At 31.5% G+C, this 19,918-nt stretch overlaps 2 pseudogenes; one reads left to right on the top strand and one right to left on the bottom strand.

Moving 5' to 3' along the window:
- Positions 1-4,200: 4,200 nt before the first annotated feature.
- Positions 4,201-5,567, bottom strand: LOC119601156 (annotated as a pseudogene).
- Positions 5,568-12,888: 7,321 nt separating this feature from the next.
- Positions 12,889-13,665, top strand: LOC119601155 (annotated as a pseudogene).
- The last annotated feature ends 6,253 nt before the right edge of the window (positions 13,666-19,918 follow it).

Raw genomic sequence — 19,918 nt, 5'->3', positions numbered from 1 at the left:
TAATTCCTAAGAATCTTCCAATCAGTGTTGGTTAAGAATGTTATTTCCGGAATAACATCACTTCCAAGATACTTGGATCTAACTTCGACGAATGCCTGACAATGGCAAAGAAAGTGCTCCAGAGTTTCACTGTCCTCTCCATATGCTCTACATTCGTCTGAATCCGCACGTCCAATTTTGTATAGGTGTGCTCGTAATCCTGTGTGTCCACTCAGAATACGAACCATCATACTAACCTCAGACTTGCTCATTTTGAGAAGATTTCTCGTCTTGCTCTCATCAGGGTCACCCCATAGAATCTTTGTGGTTCTACCCACCGTTTCATTATTCCAAGAGGCCTTATGGGATTCTCTCATCCTTTCTCATCATTCTCTCTCATCTCTCATCATTCTCTCATCATTCTCTCATAAATATGGCGCCCTGTGGGCGCCATATTTATTCTAATCCAATTTACACATTCCGTTATTGCTCGTACTTCTGCCTGGAAGCTTGTGTTATGATTAGGTAAACGGTGGTATCGTGGTAACCCAGAGTAAAGGTGACAAAATGCCACCCTGTGGTATACCGCGAAATACCTTTTTCCTGATAGTTATATCGTACATCTCGCAGCTTATCCATCTGTTCCTTAGCATGTGGTTGATCCAGTTACGGAGCACCCGATCAACATAAAACTGGTCTAGGGATTGGATAAGAGTATCAGTGTGCACGTAATTGAAGGCGCCTTCGATGTCAATGCATACCGCCAGTGTATACAGTTTGCTATCAACGGATGCACCTATGTAGTGGACAACTTCGTTTAAAGCGGTTTCCACCGATCGTCCCTTTACATAAGAATGCTGCTTAAATTTTAGATCTTTGTCGGGTATACTGCTTTTCGCCATACAAATAACTATCCGTTCCAAAGTTTTAAGTAGGAAGGACGTAAGACTTATCGGTCGATAAGATTTAGGTGTCGAATAGCTAGGTTTCCCTGGTTTAGGTATAAATATTACCCTTGCATCCTGCCATTTAATGGGAGTATATGTGAATTTCAAGCATGCAGTGAATATCTGAGACAGATGTACGGAAACCAGTCCCGCCTCCATCTGTAAGAGTGCCGGGAAAATGCAATCCGGCCCTGCAGCTTTATAGGGAGCGAAGCTCTTGATTGCCCCTTTAACCATATCAGATGTAATTACAATTTCCGTGTTACCCTACCCTTCCTCCAATATCGGTTCATCTACGTTATTCGATATACCGGGTGGAAAATGGGAGTCCATTAGGAGTTTCATTGTCTCCTACATATCCTCCATCCTCCTACCCGTATCATCGACCATAGATTCTGGTTGGGCATGAGTTTTGAATAGGAATTTTTTTATCTTCGATACGTCATTTACGCTGTCTACCTGTTCACAGAAAAGTTTCCAGGAGTCTCGTTTGGCTTTAAGAACAATTTTCTTATATTCACCAAGTTTACTACGATACTCATCCCAGTATGCTGCGGTCTTTTTACGCCGTGCCCGGTTAAATAGTTTGTGAAGAGTCTTACCAAGGTTCCGGATCTCCCCGGTTACCCAGGGTTTCTCCTGGGCAGATCTCCGCTCTCGCAGAGGGCAGCTGTCCTCGAACGATTCAACCAAGGCACTTGTGAGCATTTCTACTTTGGCGTCTATGTCCTCTTTATTTCGACATTGAAAAGTGTTCTGACATAAACGGTTCTTTAGTAAGGAACCGAACATTGTCCAATTAGTTTTAGACTTATTCCGAAACTTTATCGGCTTTGGTGGCGGCCGTAGTATTTTGAATCTTATGTACCGATGGTCAGAAAAGGAGTGCTCGTCCGAAACTCTCCAATCCTGAATTTCGTTTATAAGCTCTTCTGAACATATAGTTATATCTAATACTTCTTCTCTGATTTTATTGACGAAGGTAGCTTTATTACCTAAGTTCAATGTGATCAAGTTTTTAGTATTAAGGAAATCCATAAGGGCTTGTCCCCTGAGATTGGTGTTTGTACTACCCCAAGCTACATGGTGGGAATTGGCATCACAACCTATTACAATTTTCTTATTTTTTCTTTGTGCCTCTTCGACCAGTTTCATCAGCTCCGACGTTGGTGGTAGTGTCGGAGAATCGAAAGGCAGGTAAACAGATGCAAGGTATATGTTGCCACGACCTTGCTTCAGTACCGTTGCATCCGATGTTGATAATCCTGTTGAGAGGAGAAAACATAAATTCTTGTGACATAAGATACATGTTCTCGGTCGAGACCCTGTATCAGCGTAGAAAAGTTGGAAATTTACGTGATTTAATCCTTGTTGCGAATCGTCCAAGGTTCCTGGATTGAAGCTATATGTATCTTACCTATGTTAATTTTAGCCATCAGAGCATTGGTAGCTGTCTCGCTCCGATGGAGGTTTATTTGGATAACCTCAATCATTGTCATCCATTTAAACTGTCTTCCAGCGAGCTAGTGATCACATCCCCGATCGTTGGATTTGACTCCTCCTGGTAACCTGAAGTGGCTATTGATGCAGTGGGTACCATTGATGGCACTGCGGTGTCCTTATCAGGCACAGGAAGAGCAGTCTTTTTAATCGACACTTTCCCAATTATAGACAGCACTGCTGTTCTGTCTTCTGGCCAGTGAGTGATTTCCTTCTCGCTTTTAGGATTTGACTCCTCAAAATTACCAGTACTTGCTAATGATGCTTTGGGTACCGTCTTAGGTGTTTTAGTGTCCTTATCGGCACCTCCCCAATTTTGGAAAGGGCAGCAGCACCTTCTTTTGGCGAGTTAGTGGTATCTTCCTCTCTTTTAGGATTTGACTCCTTAACGTTATCAGTAGTTGCTACTGATGCTGTTGTCTTAGGTATTTTAGTGTCATTTTCGAACAGCCCTTCCAATCGGCATCTTCCCAATTTTGAATATGACAGCTTTAGAGGCGAAGTAAGCCATACCTTTATTCTTGGCAAGACTAGCCATAGATTTCTGGTCGATACCTATTACAAATAAAGTTCCCTCAGGTTCTTCTTTCCTGTAAAAGACGTACCATTTTTCCACGGCCAGCTCAGCATTTTGACACCAAGAATTTCCAGTATACGTTCATTAGCCAGTTTACTGCCCCATCCTTTTATGTAGACAGTGGACTTTAAGAGCACCGGAAGCTCGCTCTTCTTTGCCAGTCCCAGCTTAGCGCCGTCCCAGGAAGGAGGGATACAACCACCAAGTTCTTTAGGGTGCTCACACATTGGTGAGATGCCAACCTCATCAACATCACGGCCATTCTGAACTCGCAGCTCACGCTCTCTATTGGTTGTTGACCCTTTGAAGCGATTGCGTGGTCCACTATCTTATTGTTCACCAGATCTTCTACCTTGCTCTGTTGGTCTATTGGAATTTTGCCTGTCGGATTACCGGCATCGTAAACTGCATAACAGAGATCGTCCCGGTGTCTTCTTTTGGCAACTTTGGCGTAAGATGGCGGCTCTTTCTAAAAAATCATCTTCTCGATTACCTTTTTCACTTCGATTTTTTTTAATTACAATTATTTTTCTTATTTTTGATGTAGAAATTGCTTTAATTCTTCCTATTATCTTAATTATTAAATTTTCTAATTTAAGGATATGAACAATTACATCAATTATTTTTATTCTAATTTTATTACTAGGTCTTTATCATGAATGAAATCAAGGAATATTAAACTGATCAAATTAATTAGGGTTGTTGTTAATTATAACATTTGCATTCAAAAAGTATTGAAATTTCAATCTACCTTGAATATGAAGCGATTTATTGCAATTAGTTTCGACCTAATCTTAGGTAATTTTACCCTTATTCTTTAATTGAAGCCAAAAAGAGGCTTATCACTGTTAATGATAGAAATGAGATCAATACTCCAATTAAAGAAGTATGATGTTCAAGTAAAAGCTGCTAACTTTTTTCTTTTAATGGTTAAATTCCATTTATACTTCTTTATTTATATAGTTTAATAAAAACATTACATTTTCATTGTAAAATTAAAAATATTTTTTTATAAATTACTAAAAAAAATTCACTATATTCAAAGATTAAATCAATATCCCTAACATCTTCAGTGTCATACTCTAAATATAAGCTATTTGAATATAAATAAATTATATACATATATAAAATTGTAATTCAAAAAATAAAACTTAATAAATAAATCTTTAAACTCTTATTTTGTAATATTTGATTTAGTTGAGAATTTTTAACTAAATTTAAATACAATTGTTGACCTCCAAAATATTCTGATCAACCTTGATCAAATGATTTAACTACTATATTTCCAACAATTAAAGAATAATTAATAATTCCATAAGTAGAAATATAAGGTATAAACCACATAGAATAAGAAAAATTATAATTATTTAAAGCTTTATTATAAAAAAATAAAGAAACATTAGAAATTATATAACCTATAATCCCCCCAACAATACAAACAAATAATGTTAATAATTTTAAATAAGAAGGAAGAACAACTACTATAGGTGTAGGAAAAATTAATCATCTTAATATTCTCCCACCAAAAATTCTTAAAATTAATAAACCTATTATACTTTTCAATATTACTCAATATTTAATATTTTAAAGAAGAAAAATTAGAATCACCAGTTATTGTATAATAAACTAACCGAAAAGAATAACATACAGTTAAACCTGTTTTGAAAAAAAAAAAAATAAAGAAAAAAAGAAAATATATTAATATAAGATAAAGAAACTGTTTCTAAAATTAAATCCTTAGAATAAAATCCAGCTAAAAAAGGTATACCACATAAAGCTAAATTAGCTACATTAAAACAAGAAGAAGTTAATGGTATTATTAATCTTAAACTTCCCATTAATCGAATATCTTGAGAATTATTTATATTATGAATAATAGCTCCAGCACATATAAATAATAAAGCCTTAAATAAAGCATGAGTTAATAAATGAAAAAATGCTAACTTATAATAACCTATTGATAAAAATCTTATTATTAACCCTAATTGTCTTAAAGTAGATAAAGCAATAATTTTCTTTAAATCAAATTCATAATTAGCTCCTAACCCTGCTATAAATATTGTTAATCCAGATAATAATAATAATAAATTACCCAATCATGAACTTCTTAATAAAATATTAAATCGAATTAATAAATAAACACCAGCAGTTACCAAAGTTGAAGAATGAACTAAAGCTGAAACTGGTGTATGAGCTGCTATAACAGCTGGTAATCAAGAAGAAAAAGGAATTTGAGCTCTTTTAGTTATTGCAGCTAACATAACTAATCCTCCTACAATTATTATTTCTATATTACTTTTTATTACTTCTAAATAAAAAATATAATTTCAACTCCCATAAATTACTTCTAAATAAAAAATATAATTTCAACTCCCATAATTTAATATTCAAGCAATAGCTAATAAAAGAGCAACATCACCAATTCGATTAGATAAAGCTGTTAATATACCAGCATTATAAGACTTAACATTTTGAAAATAAATTACTAAACAATATGAAACTAATCCCAAACCATCTCATCCTAATAAAATACTAATTAAATTAGGACTAATAATTAATAACATTATAGAAGTAACAAATATTAATACTAATATAATAAATCGATTAATTTTATAATCACTTTCTATATATTCCTTACTATAAAAAATAACTAACGAAGAAATTATTAAAACAAAAGATATAAAAATTAAACTTATTCAATCAAATAATAAAGTTATAACAATATTTATTGAATTTATCGAAACAACTTCCCACTCAATAAAAATTCTATAATCATTTATAATAAAAACAAGTCCTATAAAAAAAGAAAATAATCTAAAAAAAATAATCTTACAAAACTAATTGTACAAATTGATATATATTTCACGGTTTAAAAAGAAAATCTCTTATCATTGACACCACAAATCAATATTTTTATTAAACTATTTAAACATAATCATAACATACATATATCACCCTTTAAAATTAACAAATTTAAAGGAAACCAATGTAAAAATAAAAGTAAAAATTCTCGAACAGAACCTCCTCTAAAAGAATAAATTCCAGAAAAAATTTTACCGTGTTGACTATAAGCATATAAATATAAAGTATAAGCAGCTCTAAAAAAAGACAATAATGATAATATAAATATAGAAACTCATGATCAACTAACAATTCTATTAATTAAAGAAATTTCTCCTAATAAATTTAGAGTAGGTGGAGCAGCTATATTAGCAGATCTTAATAAAAATCATCATAATGCTATAGAAGGTATAAAATTTAATATCCCCTTATTAATTAATAATCTTCGTCTTCCTGTTCGTTCATAAGAAATATTAGCCAAACAAAATAATCCTGAAGAACATAAACCATGAGCAAATATTATATGAGCAAATTCCTATATAAGTTAAAGTTATTAATCCAGCTAATACAATTCCTATATGAGCAACTGAAGAATAAGCAATTAAAGCCTTTAAATCTGTTTGACGTAAACAAATTAATCTAACTAATACTCCTCCTACTAATCTAATTCTAATTCAAATAAAATTAAATTTTAATCCTATTAATTGTAAAAAAGGAAATACTCGTAATAATCCATAACACCCTAACTTTAATATAATTCCAGCTAAAATTATTGAACCATACATGAGCCTTAGGTAATCATAAATGAACTAAAAATATAGGTATTTTTACTAAAAAGGCCATAACTAAAGAAAAATAAAGAATTTCATAATTAAATATATAATTATTTAATAAATAAAAGTTTAAAGTCCCAGTAGCCTTATATAAATAAAAAATACCAACTAATATTGGTAAAGAAACTAATAAAGTATAAAATAATAAATATACCCCCGCTTGTAAACGTTCAGGTTGATAACCTCACCCTAAAATTAAAAACAAAGTAGGAATTAATCTACTTTCAAAAAATAAATAAAACATAAATAATCTTATTCTACTAAAAGTTAATACTAATAAAATTATTAATAAAACAATATTTAATAAAAATAAATTAGTATAATTTCTATACTTATAAATAGATTCACTAGCCATTAATATTAAAGACACAATTCATAATCTTAATAAAATTAATCCATAAGAAATTATATCACATCCAAATAAATAAGAAATTGATATAAAATAATTTCTATACATATTTATTAAAATAAAAACAAAACTTAATAAAAATAATAAACTTTGTACCATTCAATAAGTATTATATATTAAACACAACGGAAATAAAAACAAAATTCTAATAATAATTTTTAACATTGTAAAATATTAAATCTTTGAAAATAATCATTTCCATAAGTACGAATTATTGATACTAAAATTGAAGACCTAATGCTCCTTCACATACACTAAAAGTTAAAAATATTATTCTAAAAAAATTTTCATAATTTAATATATTTAAATAAATAAATAATAAAAGAAATAATCTTAAAACAATATATTCTAATCTTAACAATATAGATAATAAATGCTTTCGATTAGAAACAAAAGTAAATACTCCTATAATAAATAAAATACTTGGTAAGCTTCAATTTAAAATTGCTATCATTAGTTTTAATAGTTTAACAAAAACATTGGTCTTGTAAATCAAAAATAAGATTATTTCTTTTAAAACTTCAAGAGAAAAGAAATTTCTTTATCATTAATCCCCAAAATTAATATTTTAATTAAACTACCTCTTGATATTATACAATGAATTTTATTAACTCTTTTAATTATTTTTAATTTTAATTTTATAAATATGGTAGGTAGGTAGGTAGGTAGGTTGATAGGAGGATGTATACTACATCAAATCCGAAGAAATACACCTAGGCCACTATTGGGCCTGTTGTGCGCTCCAATTCAAGAAAAAAAAATTGTTCAATGTATTATTTTTCCATGTTCAGAAACTCAGTTTCCTGGACGTAATTCCTAAGAATCTTCCAATCGGTGTTGGTTAAGAATGTTATTTCTGGAATAACATCACTTCCAAGATACTTGGATCTAACTTCGACGAATGCCTGACAATGGCAAAGAAAGTGCTCCAGAGTTTCACTGTCCTCTCCACATGCTCTACATTCGTCTGAATTCGCACGTCCAATTTTGTATAGATGTGCTCGTAATCCTGTGTGTCCACTGAGAATACGTACCATCATACTAACCTCAGACTTGCTCATTTTGAGAAGATTTCTCGTCTTGCTCTCATCAGGGTCACCCCATAGAATCTTTGTGGTTCTACCCACCGTTTCATTATTCCAAGAGGCCTTATGGGATTCTCTCATCCATATTTTTAATTCAGCTTTTGTTGCGTCGAATGGTTTTGCGTTTGTCAGGTTAACTACATCGAGCTCCCTTCCCTTTAAAGCTATTACATTCGCCCTTTCGTTGCCGATTACTCCCGAGTGGCCTGGTACCCATATGATGTGAACCTTACCTCTGGGAGAGTAATCAGTTAAAGCTTTCTTACAATCCAATACGGTCTTAGATTTAATTCTATCACCTGATATCGCACAAATTGCCTTCTGGCTGTCGGTAAATATATTAAGCCCTGTGGGCGCCATATTTATTCTAATCCAATTTACACATTCCGTTATTGCTCGTACTTCTGCCTGGAAGCTTGTGTTATGATTAGGTAAACGGTGGTATATTTCTGTTTCTGGGTCTTCAATATAGAACCCCAGACCCACTTTGTCCCCTAATTTAGAGCCATCCGTGTAGCAACGGATTCCTACTGGTATTTGCTCTAATGTTCCGCTTGACCAAGACATTCTATCTGGGATTAGCGTTTCAAAGTTTCCGACATATTCAGTGTCTGGTATGCGATCAGGCACGTCCGATGAATGTGTATAACCTTCCAATGTGTCCAGTATACATTGATGACGTGTCCTATAACCGTTTTTGGCCAGTTCGCCTAAAGTAAAGAGCCGTTCGGCTGTAAGCGCCGCCTCATATCTTATATATGTTTCAATGGGTGGAATATCTAGCAACGTTTCCAGAGCCTTGGTTGAAGTAGTACACATGGCACCACTTATACCCAAGCAGCATGTACGCTGAACTCCCTGTAGTAGTTTGATATTACACTTTTTGTCCAAAGCAGTCCACCAGATTATTGAAGCATAAGCTAGAATTGGTCTAATTACACTTTTATAAAGCCAATTTGTCATAGTAGGACTAAGACCCCATTTCATGCCTATGGTTCTCCTACATATCGCCCAGCACCGATGTGCCTTGTTGATCCTATCCTCTATGTGGTGTCTCCATTTTAATTTCCGGTCAAGTATTACACCTAAGTACTTAACTTTGTCTGTCACCGGTATCTTCTTGCCCAAGAAGCAAGGTTCAGTATATGTAGAAATTTTTGTCTTTCTTGTGAAAAGACAGATTTCCGTCTTCGCCGGGTTAACATTGAGGCCTCTCGGTTGAGCCCAGCTCAAGGCCGTATTCAGAGCCTCCTCAGCTCTTCTACACAAGTAATTTGGATCCTTTCCCTTTAAAAGTATTACGACATCGTCTGCATAGCAGACAGGTCTAAGTCCTTTCTCGGTTAGGGTCCTTAGGAGGCTATTAATCGTGGTGACCCAGAGTAAAGGTGACAAAATGCCACCCTGTGGTATACCGCGAAATACCTTTTTCCTGATAGTTATATCGTACATCTCGCAGCTTATCCATCTGTTCCTTAGCATGTAGTTGATCCAGTTACGGAGCACCCGGTCAACATAAAACTGGTCTAGGGATTGGATAAGGGTATCAGTGTGCACGTTATTGAAAGCGCCTTCGATGTCAATGCATACTGCCAGTGTATACAGTTTGCTATCGAAAGACTCACCTATGTAGTGGACAACTTCATTTAAAGCGGTTTCCACCGATCGTCCCTTTACATAAGCATGCTGCTTATATTTAAGGTCATTGTATGGTATGCTGCTTTTAACCATGCTATCGACTATCCGTTCCAAGGTTTTAAGTAGGAAGGACGTAAGACTTATCGGTCGATAGGACTTAGGTGTCGCATAGCTAGGTTTCCCTGGTTTGGGTATAAAAATTACCCTTGCATCCTGCCATTTAACTGGGGTATATGTCAATTTTAAGCATGCAGTGAATATCTGTGACAGATGTACGGAAACCAGTCCCGCCTCCATCTGCAAAAGTGCCGGGAAAATTCCATCCGGCCCTGCAGCTTTATAGGGAGCAAAGCTCTTGATTGCCCCTTTAACCATGTCAGTTGTAATAACTATTTCCGTGTTACCCTCCCCTTCCTCCAATATCGGTTCATCTATGTTATTCGATATACCGGGTGGGAAATGAGAGTCCATTAGGAGTTTCATTGTCTCCTCCATATCCTCAAGCCTCCTGCCCGTGTCATCGATCATAGATTCCGGTTGGACATGAGTTTTGGATAGGAATTTTTTTATCTTCGATACGTCATTTACGCTATCTACCTGTTCACAGAAAAGTTTCCAGGAGTCTCGTTTGGCTTTTCGAACGATTTTCTTATATTCACCAAGTTTATTACGATACTCATCCCAGTATACTGCGGTCTTTTTACGCCGTGCCCGGTTAAATAGTTTGCGAAGAGTCTTCCCAAGGTTCCGGATCTCCCCAGTTACCCAGGGTTTTTCCTGGGCAGATCTCCGCTCTCGCAGAGGGCAGCTGTCCTCGAACGATTCAACCAGGGCACTTGTGAACGTTTCCACTTTGGCATCTATATCCTCTTTATTTCGACATTGAAAAGTGTCCTGACCTAAACGGTTCTTTAGTAAGGTCCCGAACATTGTCCAATTAGTTTTAGACTTATTCCGAAACTTTATCGGCTTTGGTGGTGGCCTTAGTATTTTGAATCTTATGTACCGATGATCAGAAAAGGAGTGCTCGTCCGAAACTCTCCAATCCTGAATTTCGTTTATAAGCTCTTCTGAACATATAGTTATATCTAATACTTCTTCTCTGATTCTATTGACGAAGGTAGCTTTATTACCTAAGTTCAATGTTATCAAGTCTTTAGTATTAAAGAAATCCATGAGGGCTTGTCCCCTGCGATTGGTGTTTGTACTACCCCAAGCTACATGATGCGAGTTGGCATCACAACCTATTACAATTTTCTTATTTTTCCTTTGTGCCTCTTCAACCAGTTTCATCAGATCCGACGTTGGTGGTAGTGTCGGAGAATCGAAAGGCAGGTAAATAGATGCAAGGAATATGTTGCCTCGACCTTGCTTCAGCACCGTTGCATCCGATGTTGATAATCCTGTTGAGAGGAGAAAACATAAGTTCTTGTGACATAAGATACATGTTCTCGGGCGAGATCCTGTATCAGCGTAGAAAAGTTGGAAATTTACGTGATTTAATCCAGAAACCTTGTTGCGAATCGTCCAAGGTTCCTGGATTAAAGCTATATGTATTTTACCTGTGTTGATTTTAGCCATCAGAGCGTTGGTAGCTGTCTCGCTCCGATGGAGGTTTATTTGGATAACCTCAATCATGGTCATCCATTAAACTGTCTTCCAGCGAGTTGGTGGTCACCTCCTCGCTCTTTGGATTTGACTCCTCCGGATAACCTGAAGTGGCTATTAATGCAGTGAGTACTGTTGATGGCACTGCGGTGTCCTTATCAGGCATAGGAATAGCAGTATTTTTAATAGACACATTCCCAATTCTGGAGAGCATTGCTGTTCTGTCTTCTGGCGGGTGAGTGATTTCCTCCTCGCTTTTAGGATTTGACTCCTCAACATTGCTAGTACTTGCTAATGATGCTTTTTCGGGGCTTCTTTTGAGATTCCCTTACCTTCGAGGTTGATTTCGCCGACGTGTTCGTCTTCGGAATATCTGGCTTGGCGTTGTCACCCTTACTCGCAGGATTCTCACTTGAGATTCCTTTGAGTGAAGTATGGCTTGGCTTCGACTGTGTATTAGAAGACGGGGAGCTCTTTTTCTTCTTAGGTTTATTCTCAGTTGTCAACTCCTCGGGAGACCTGATCCTTTTTGCCTCAGATCTTGTGAGAGAGTCCGATTTTTCCTTTGGAGTGTCGTGGGATTGACTAACTATGATTTCCTGAAGCATCTTTTTCAACTTCCTCCTCTGTGCTCCAGAAAGTCTTTTCTTAGTAATAGGTAGTTTAGCTATGCTATCACTCACCTCTTTCACCATTTGCTCTACTTCATCCTTTTTGGGATTTGCTATAATGGTATTATTATTATTATCATCTGAGGATTCAGAGTCGGAACCCTCACCTATATTTAAAGGCTGAGGTAGCTTAGAGCTCTCTCCGAGTACATCCTTCTCTTTCACCCCTATATTTTTGCCAGCGGCATGCTGTACACTTGACGCATTGTCCGCCACGGAGGCCAAGGTACCCACCTCCGTAGTAGTATTCTGCTCACGATTGCAGGATGACGACGACACGTGACTCCCGAGTAGATCAACACTTGCCGCCGGTACTGGGTTATTTAGGCCCTGCACCGTAACTTTTATCTTTTTATTTTTATTTTCCATATTTGTTTTTTTTCCAGTTTTTTGGTCCGCGGGGAATATAATATTCCCAGGTGGTGGACAATCTGCCCTCCCTCAGCTTAAGTGAAATTAAAGCTGGGAGAGGACAGATGGTCCATCACCACCCCCTATCCGCCACCCGGGGACGCGCTCGGTAGGAAAAATCTGGAAAACTCCCCCGAGTTTATAAATATAAAACATCCATTATTTTTTATAGACAAAAATATTTTACTACAATACCAAAATTTAGAAGTTAAATCTATTTATGATATAAATTCTTACTTAATAGAAAATTCTTTATCTCTTAATAAATTATATAATTATCCAACTAATTTATTAACAATTTTATTAATAAATTACTTATTAATTACGTTAATTGCTGTAGTTAAAATTACTAAATTATTTAAGGGTCCTCTTCGACCAATATTTAACTAATGAACAAACCTTTACGAATCAAATGTTTAATAATTCAAATTTTAACTGGTTTATTTTTAGCAACACATTATACTGCAGATATTAATTTAGCTTTTAATAGAGTTAATCATGTTTGTCGAGATTTAAATTATGGATGATTACTACGAACTATACATGCTAATGGTGCATCATTTTTCTTTATTTGTATTTATTTACATGTAGGACGAGGAATTTATTACGGATCATACTTATTTACTCCAACTTGACTAGTAGGAGTAATTATCTTATTTTTAGTTATAGGAACAGTATTTATAGGATATGTTTTACCATGAGGTCAAATATCTTTTTGAGGAGCTACAGTTATTACTAATTTATTATCAGCCATCCCTTACCTAAGTATTGATTTAGTTCAATGAGTATGAGGAGGATTTGCTGTAGATAACGCTACATTAACTCGATTTTTTACATTCCATTTCATTTTACCATTCATTGTATTAGCTGCAACATTAATTCACATTTTATTTTTACATGAAACTGGATCAAATAACCCTATAGGATTAAACTCTAATATTGATAAAATTCCATTCCACCCATACTTCACTTTCAAGGATATTGTAGTATTTGTCGTTATAACAATAATTTTACTTCTATTAGTATTAATTAATCCTTACCTTTTAGGAGATCCTTATAATTTTATTCCTGCTAATCCATTAGTAACACCAGTTCATATTCAACCAGAATGATATTTCTTATTTGCTTATGCTATTTTACGTTCAATTCCTAATAAATTAGGAGGAGTAATTGCTTTAGTTCTTTCTATTGCAATTTTAGCTTTTTTACCATTTTATCACTTAAGAAAATTCCGAGGAATTCAATTTTATCCTATTAATCAAATTTTATTTTGAGTAATAGTAGTAACAGTAATCTTATTAACATGAATTGGAGCTCGACCAGTTGAAGAACCTTATGTTTTAGTAGGACAAATTTTAACTGTAATTTATTTTGCATATTTCATATTTAATCCTTTAATTATTAAATGATGAGATAATTTATTAAATTAGTTAATGAGCTTGAAATAAGCATATGTTTTGAAAACATAAGATAGAAATCAAATTTTCTATTAACTTTACTAAAATTAATTCATTAAATTAAATAAAATAAAAAAATCTTAAACCCTACAAAAAATAACAAAAAATTTAATGAAAAAGGTAAAAAAACTTTTTCAAGCTAAATATATTGATTTATCATATCGAAAACGAGGTAATGTTTCACGAACTCAAATAAATATAAAAGAAACAAATGTTAATTTAACATAAAAAAATCATGAAAAACATCACTTCCCAAAAATATTACACAAAATAATATTCTTATAAACAAAATACTTGCATATTCTGCTAAAAAATTAAAGCAAATCCTCCTCTTCTATATTCTACACTAAATCCAGAAACTAATTCTGATTCTCCTTCAGCAAAATCAAAAGGAGTTCGATTAGTTTCAGCTAAAGAAATTCTGAATCATACTAAAGCTATAGGAAATATAATAAATAAAAATCAAATAAATATCTGATACTTATAAAATATTAACATATTATAACCCCCAATTAAAAAAATAAAACTTAATAATACTAAAGCTAATCTAACTTCCTAAGAAATAGTTTGAGCAACAGCTCGTAAACCTCCTAATAAAGCATAATTTGAATTTGAAGATAAACCTGCAATTATTACTGTATAAACACCTAAACTTGTACAACAAAGAAAAAATAACAAACCTAAATTAAACGAAAAAAGCTTAACAAATATAGGTATACATATTCAAACCAATAAAGACAAAAATAATGAAAAAATTGGTGAAAAATAATAAGAAATATAATTAGACAATAAAGGATAAGTTTGTTCCTTAGTAAATAATTTAATTGCATCACAAAAAGGCTGAGGAATTCCTGCAATTCCAACCTTATTAGGTCCCTTACGAATTTGAATATATCCTAAAACCTTTCGTTCTAAAAGAGTTAAAAATGCTACTCTTACTAATACAAAAATAATTAATAATAATCTTCCAATAATAAATTTTCTATAAAAAACAAGTACTATTTGTAATAAAAATTACATAAATAAATTCTAAATTTATTGCACTGCCAAAATAGTAATTATATTAATTATATTCAATATAAAAATAATAATTTATCAAATATTAGGTCCTTTCGTACTGAAATATTTTCATTTTTTAAAGATAAAAACCAACCTGGCTTACGCCGGTTTGAACTCAGATCATGTAAGAATTTAAAAGTCGAACAGACTTAAAATTTAAGCGGCTACACCTAAAATTATATCTTAATCCAACATCGAGGTCGCAATCTTTTTTATCGATATGAACTCTCCAAAAAAATTACGCTGTTATCCCTAAAGTAACTTGTTTTTTTAATCGCTAATAACGGATCAATTATTCATAAATTAATGATTTAAACAATTAAAAGTTTATTAAATTTTAATATCACCCCAATAAAATATAATCTATTATTATAATAAAAAGAATCTAAAAAATTATAATAATATAAATATAAAGATTTATAGGGTCTTCTCGTCTTTTAAATAAATTTTAGCTTTTTGACTAAAAAATAAAATTCTATTATAAATTTTAATGAAAGAGTCAATATCTCGTCCAACCATTCATACCAGCCTTCAATTAAAAGACTAATGATTATGCTACCTTTGCACAGTTAGTATACTGCGGCCATTTAAAATATTTCAGTGGGCAGGTCAGACTTTAAAAAAAATCAAAAAGACATGTTTTTGTTAAACAGGCGAACATTATTTTTGCCGAGTTCTTTATAAAAACTTTTCATTTATATTTATTTATACATTTTAATATACTAATTTTATCATAATTTTTTCATTTTAATTATTAAAATGAATACTTTAATAAAAATTTAAAATTTTAATAAATAATAATTATTATAAAATAAATTATAACACTTTTATTAATAATAGCTATTTCTAAGCTTATATTTATTAATATATTTATTTATTTTTAAAAATTTATTTTATTTATTTATTTAATTAATTTATTTAATTAAATAATATAAAATTTCTAAATTAAATTTATTTCTTAAAGAACTAGATACCTTTAAAAACGAATAACATTTCATTTCTAATATATTATTAAAAATAATTTGGCCACATTAACTTTCATAATATATTAACTCTTTTAAAATCGAGAAAATTATTTTAAATAATTTTTATTTGATAAACCCTGATGCACAAGGTACAATAAATTAAATTTTCTTTTAAAATAAAAATTTTTCAAAATATTTCAATTTTCTTTCACAATACTATTACACTATAATTAATATTATTTTTTCTTTATTAAATACTAAAACAATTCAATTTATAATTATTTTTAATAATTTAAAATATAAAAAAAATTATTAATAAATAAAATCTAATCAATTTATATTGATTTGCACAAAAATCTTTTCAATGTAAATGAAATACTTTACTAAATAAGCTTTAAATTACATTCTAGGTACACTTTTCAGTACATCTACTATGTTACGACTTACCTTAGTAGTAAGAGTGACGGGCGATGTGTGCATATTTTAGAGCTAAAATCAAATTATTACGGCTGTATTTATAAAAACTTATTTTAGGTTTATTAAACAATTTTAAGCAAAATTCAGGAAAATCGTATTTATAAACGTGAAATAGCTTAAAACACCTTCAATAAACCATTGACAATTAGAAGAATTTTATTGTAGGCTCGACCCTTCTTTAAGCCAACAATAAGTTGATTTTAACAATTTTTTTCTCAGATAAAGATTTTTCCGGTAATTTTAGGTTGATTGCGAAAACTAATTATGGTTTCTTTTAAAATAAAATCTAAGAATTCTAATTTTAACGTTTACAAATTTGTAAATAAAATCCCAGAAAATTTTTAAACGATTATATTTTGAGGAAAAAACTCAAATCTAGGCATTATTGGATTAATGCATGAATATTTGACAATATTCCAATTGTCCAGCACTATTTTTAGGCAATTTGGAAATGCCCGTCTGTCAACCAAATGATGGACAAAATCATTTGATTTGGCTTTTTCAAAGTTTGTTGGTTAAATATGTAATGTCGCTTGCTATGATAAAATGATTTTGATATTAATTTATATATTTTCTACCCAATAATCAAATAAATAAATCAATAAATAAACTAATGAATTAATAATAAATTAATAAATATATATATAACTAACTAAAGGAAAATTAAATTATTAAATCAATAACATATAAAAAAAAACCATAGCATATAACTGATTAACTGAATAATAAATAACAAATATATTGTTAAATTGTTTTCGAATATTGTTTTGTTTTATTTCCGTTAAAAACTTAACAGTGTCGTTTACATTTCTTACAACGCCATCTATGGGGGTAAAGCCGAAACATGTATATCACTCCTATCGTTCAATTGACATTTATATTGATATTTGTTTACGAAAATCTAATTAAATTTAGGGAATAGACATGTTACTTTTCCAAACCGCTAGATTACGGACGCCAACCAAGCTTTCTTTGGAGATCGCTTAGCATTGACAAGTTTTCTTGAACGTTGTTCTTTCAAATTTTTCAAAACTTAGTTCATATAAAGTTCAAAGTTTTTATTAAAGTTTATTTAAAAAAAAAATTATAAGAAAAAATTGTAAGTATTTCAAGTGAAGCTGATTTCAATTTTTGAGCTTTTATTCCTTTTGCAAAATAATAAGCCTAATTAAATTTTTTTTTCTTTTATACGTTTTCTGTTAGTTTTCTTTTTGTGAGAGGAAACAAAATCAAATATTTTTGCATGATCAAAGCTGCTCCTAATTGAAATTATTTTCTATTTAGATGAAAATCAAAATAAAAGGGTAAGGTTTTCTCAGTGAAATAAGATTTCCATATTGATTTGAGCAAAACTATTTAATATTTGAATTATAGATCAAAATCACCTATGTCTATTGGGTTTCGAATATCTGGTGGGTTTCTTTTTATATTTGGTGTCAATTTTAATGGTAATTTTGGTATTAAAAATAATCTCTCTTCATATTATTATAACAAAAACATATATTTTTTGTTGTTATTTAGATTGGCACCTAATTACAGATTTATTTGTTTGTCAGCTTGTATATTTCTTCTGTCTAAAAAAAAAAGGCTGTGTACATTTCATTGGAGAGACTATAGCTTCAGTTAATTTAGGCTTTTGGTGATCGTAGATGTGCAGTGAAATTCAAAAAAAAAAATTAAACAATATTTAAAAAAAAAACAAAAAAAAAAACCATTTAAAAAGAAAACATAGAAGATAAAACATAAATATTGCTGAAAAGTGGGTAAAATATATATAAATTAAAAATAAAAAAAAAAAGAAAAATATTAAAATGTTATAAAGAAGAGTGTATTAACGAAAAAAAAACAAAATATTCGCAAAACAAACCAATATAATTTTACACTGGCAAACAAAAATATGAACACAGTCAGAAAAATCGAAAATAAAACTCAACTTACGAGAAAAAATAGAATAAAAAGAAAGTAAAACTTAAATAATATATGTATATTTAAATGTAAAAAAAAAAAATTGTTTTTGAAAAAAAAAATTCACTGAAACTAAAAAAAAAAGATAAGAGTTAACCAAGAAAAAAGAAAAATTATCCTTTGAATTTGCAAAGAAAAACTTAAATGTTTGCCTAAAACGAAAAAAAATTAAATTTAAATCTAGCAAATTATGTGTTAAGTGTAAATTAAGTATATTTCTGTTGTCCAGTGTTTTTTTTAAGAATTCCTTAATTTTAAATAAACAAGTTTGCTTGCTTATAATGCAATTGCATTAACAATTGAAAACAAGAGCCCTTAAGTACATATATACAGTGTCTCTCATAAGTATTCGAATTTAATGTATTATGAAAACAGACATCATTTTAAAATAGATTTTGTGGGAAAAATAAATAAATTAATTTATTATGTTGTCCAGACAGTCCTTAAATTTTATACCACATTTTAAAAATTAAAAAAATAATAATTTACTTAAACTAATTTAACTTTTTTTAAAAAAAGTGCAAAAAATAGCTTCACAAAATTATTCGAATTTTTTGTGTAAATCATATTTAGATTAGCATTGTGAAGTAAAAATAAATAATTAAAATGAAATTAATGTTTTGTATAGTAGCCTTTGTTTTTAAAAACAACTTCCAAGCGTCGTGGGACCGTTTCTACCAATTTATGGAATAGTTCTGGCGTTATTATGTCCCATTCTTCATGCAAAGCAACCGTATGGTGGTTTTAGAGGATAATGAGTGATTTAAAAGTTGTTCTTGTAAATATAACCACAAATTTTCAATGGAGTTTAAGTCCAGACATTAACTCCATTGAAAATTTGGTGAAAGAAGATACTTAGTGTTGTAAATGATCAACATTTTCACGTACCAGGTCGTGTATTTTGGATCGTTTTTCTGTTGAAAAATAAATTGAATGGGTTGTAGACCCATTTTGGTGGTACTAGTATGCAAATTCTGTTTTAAAATTGACAAGTGGACCTTCTAGTCTATAATTACAATAATAAATTTTAGCAGTCCAACACCGTGGACGGACACAGAACCCCAAAATATGGCAGAGCAACTTGGGTCCTTTACAGTTGGTTTTAAGTTAGATAATTCCAAGGCATCTCCAAGCTTTCGCCATATCATTTGACGACCATCTGAGCCAAAAATATTATATTTGTTCTAATCGTCGAAGATAACTTTCTTCCAGAATCCAATATTCTTACTTATGAGTGTATTTGCGGAGTCAAGACACTTAACATCGATTAACTTCGATATGAGCGGTTTCCACCTTAGTACTTGACCATGCAAATTATTGCTCCCTAGTACTTTGCGCACAATTTCGACACTAATTTTTATTCACAGGACTGTCATGAGTTCGTTGTTAATTTTTGGAGCTGATATATGAAGGTTCCTTCGGTATTTCCTCAGTATTTCTCTGTCGTCCTGTATTGACAGCAGTTTTGGACGACTTGATAATGGTAAATACTCGAT

Source organism: Lucilia sericata, unplaced genomic scaffold (genome assembly GCF_015586225.1).
Source record: "Lucilia sericata isolate MDLA Ls3-8-SP2 unplaced genomic scaffold, ASM1558622v1 Contig000145F_arrow, whole genome shotgun sequence".
In the NCBI taxonomy this organism is placed as follows: domain Eukaryota; kingdom Metazoa; phylum Arthropoda; class Insecta; order Diptera; family Calliphoridae; genus Lucilia; species Lucilia sericata.
The sequence above is the reverse complement of the archived record's forward strand: the minus strand, read 5'-3'. Positions and strand labels throughout refer to the sequence as shown.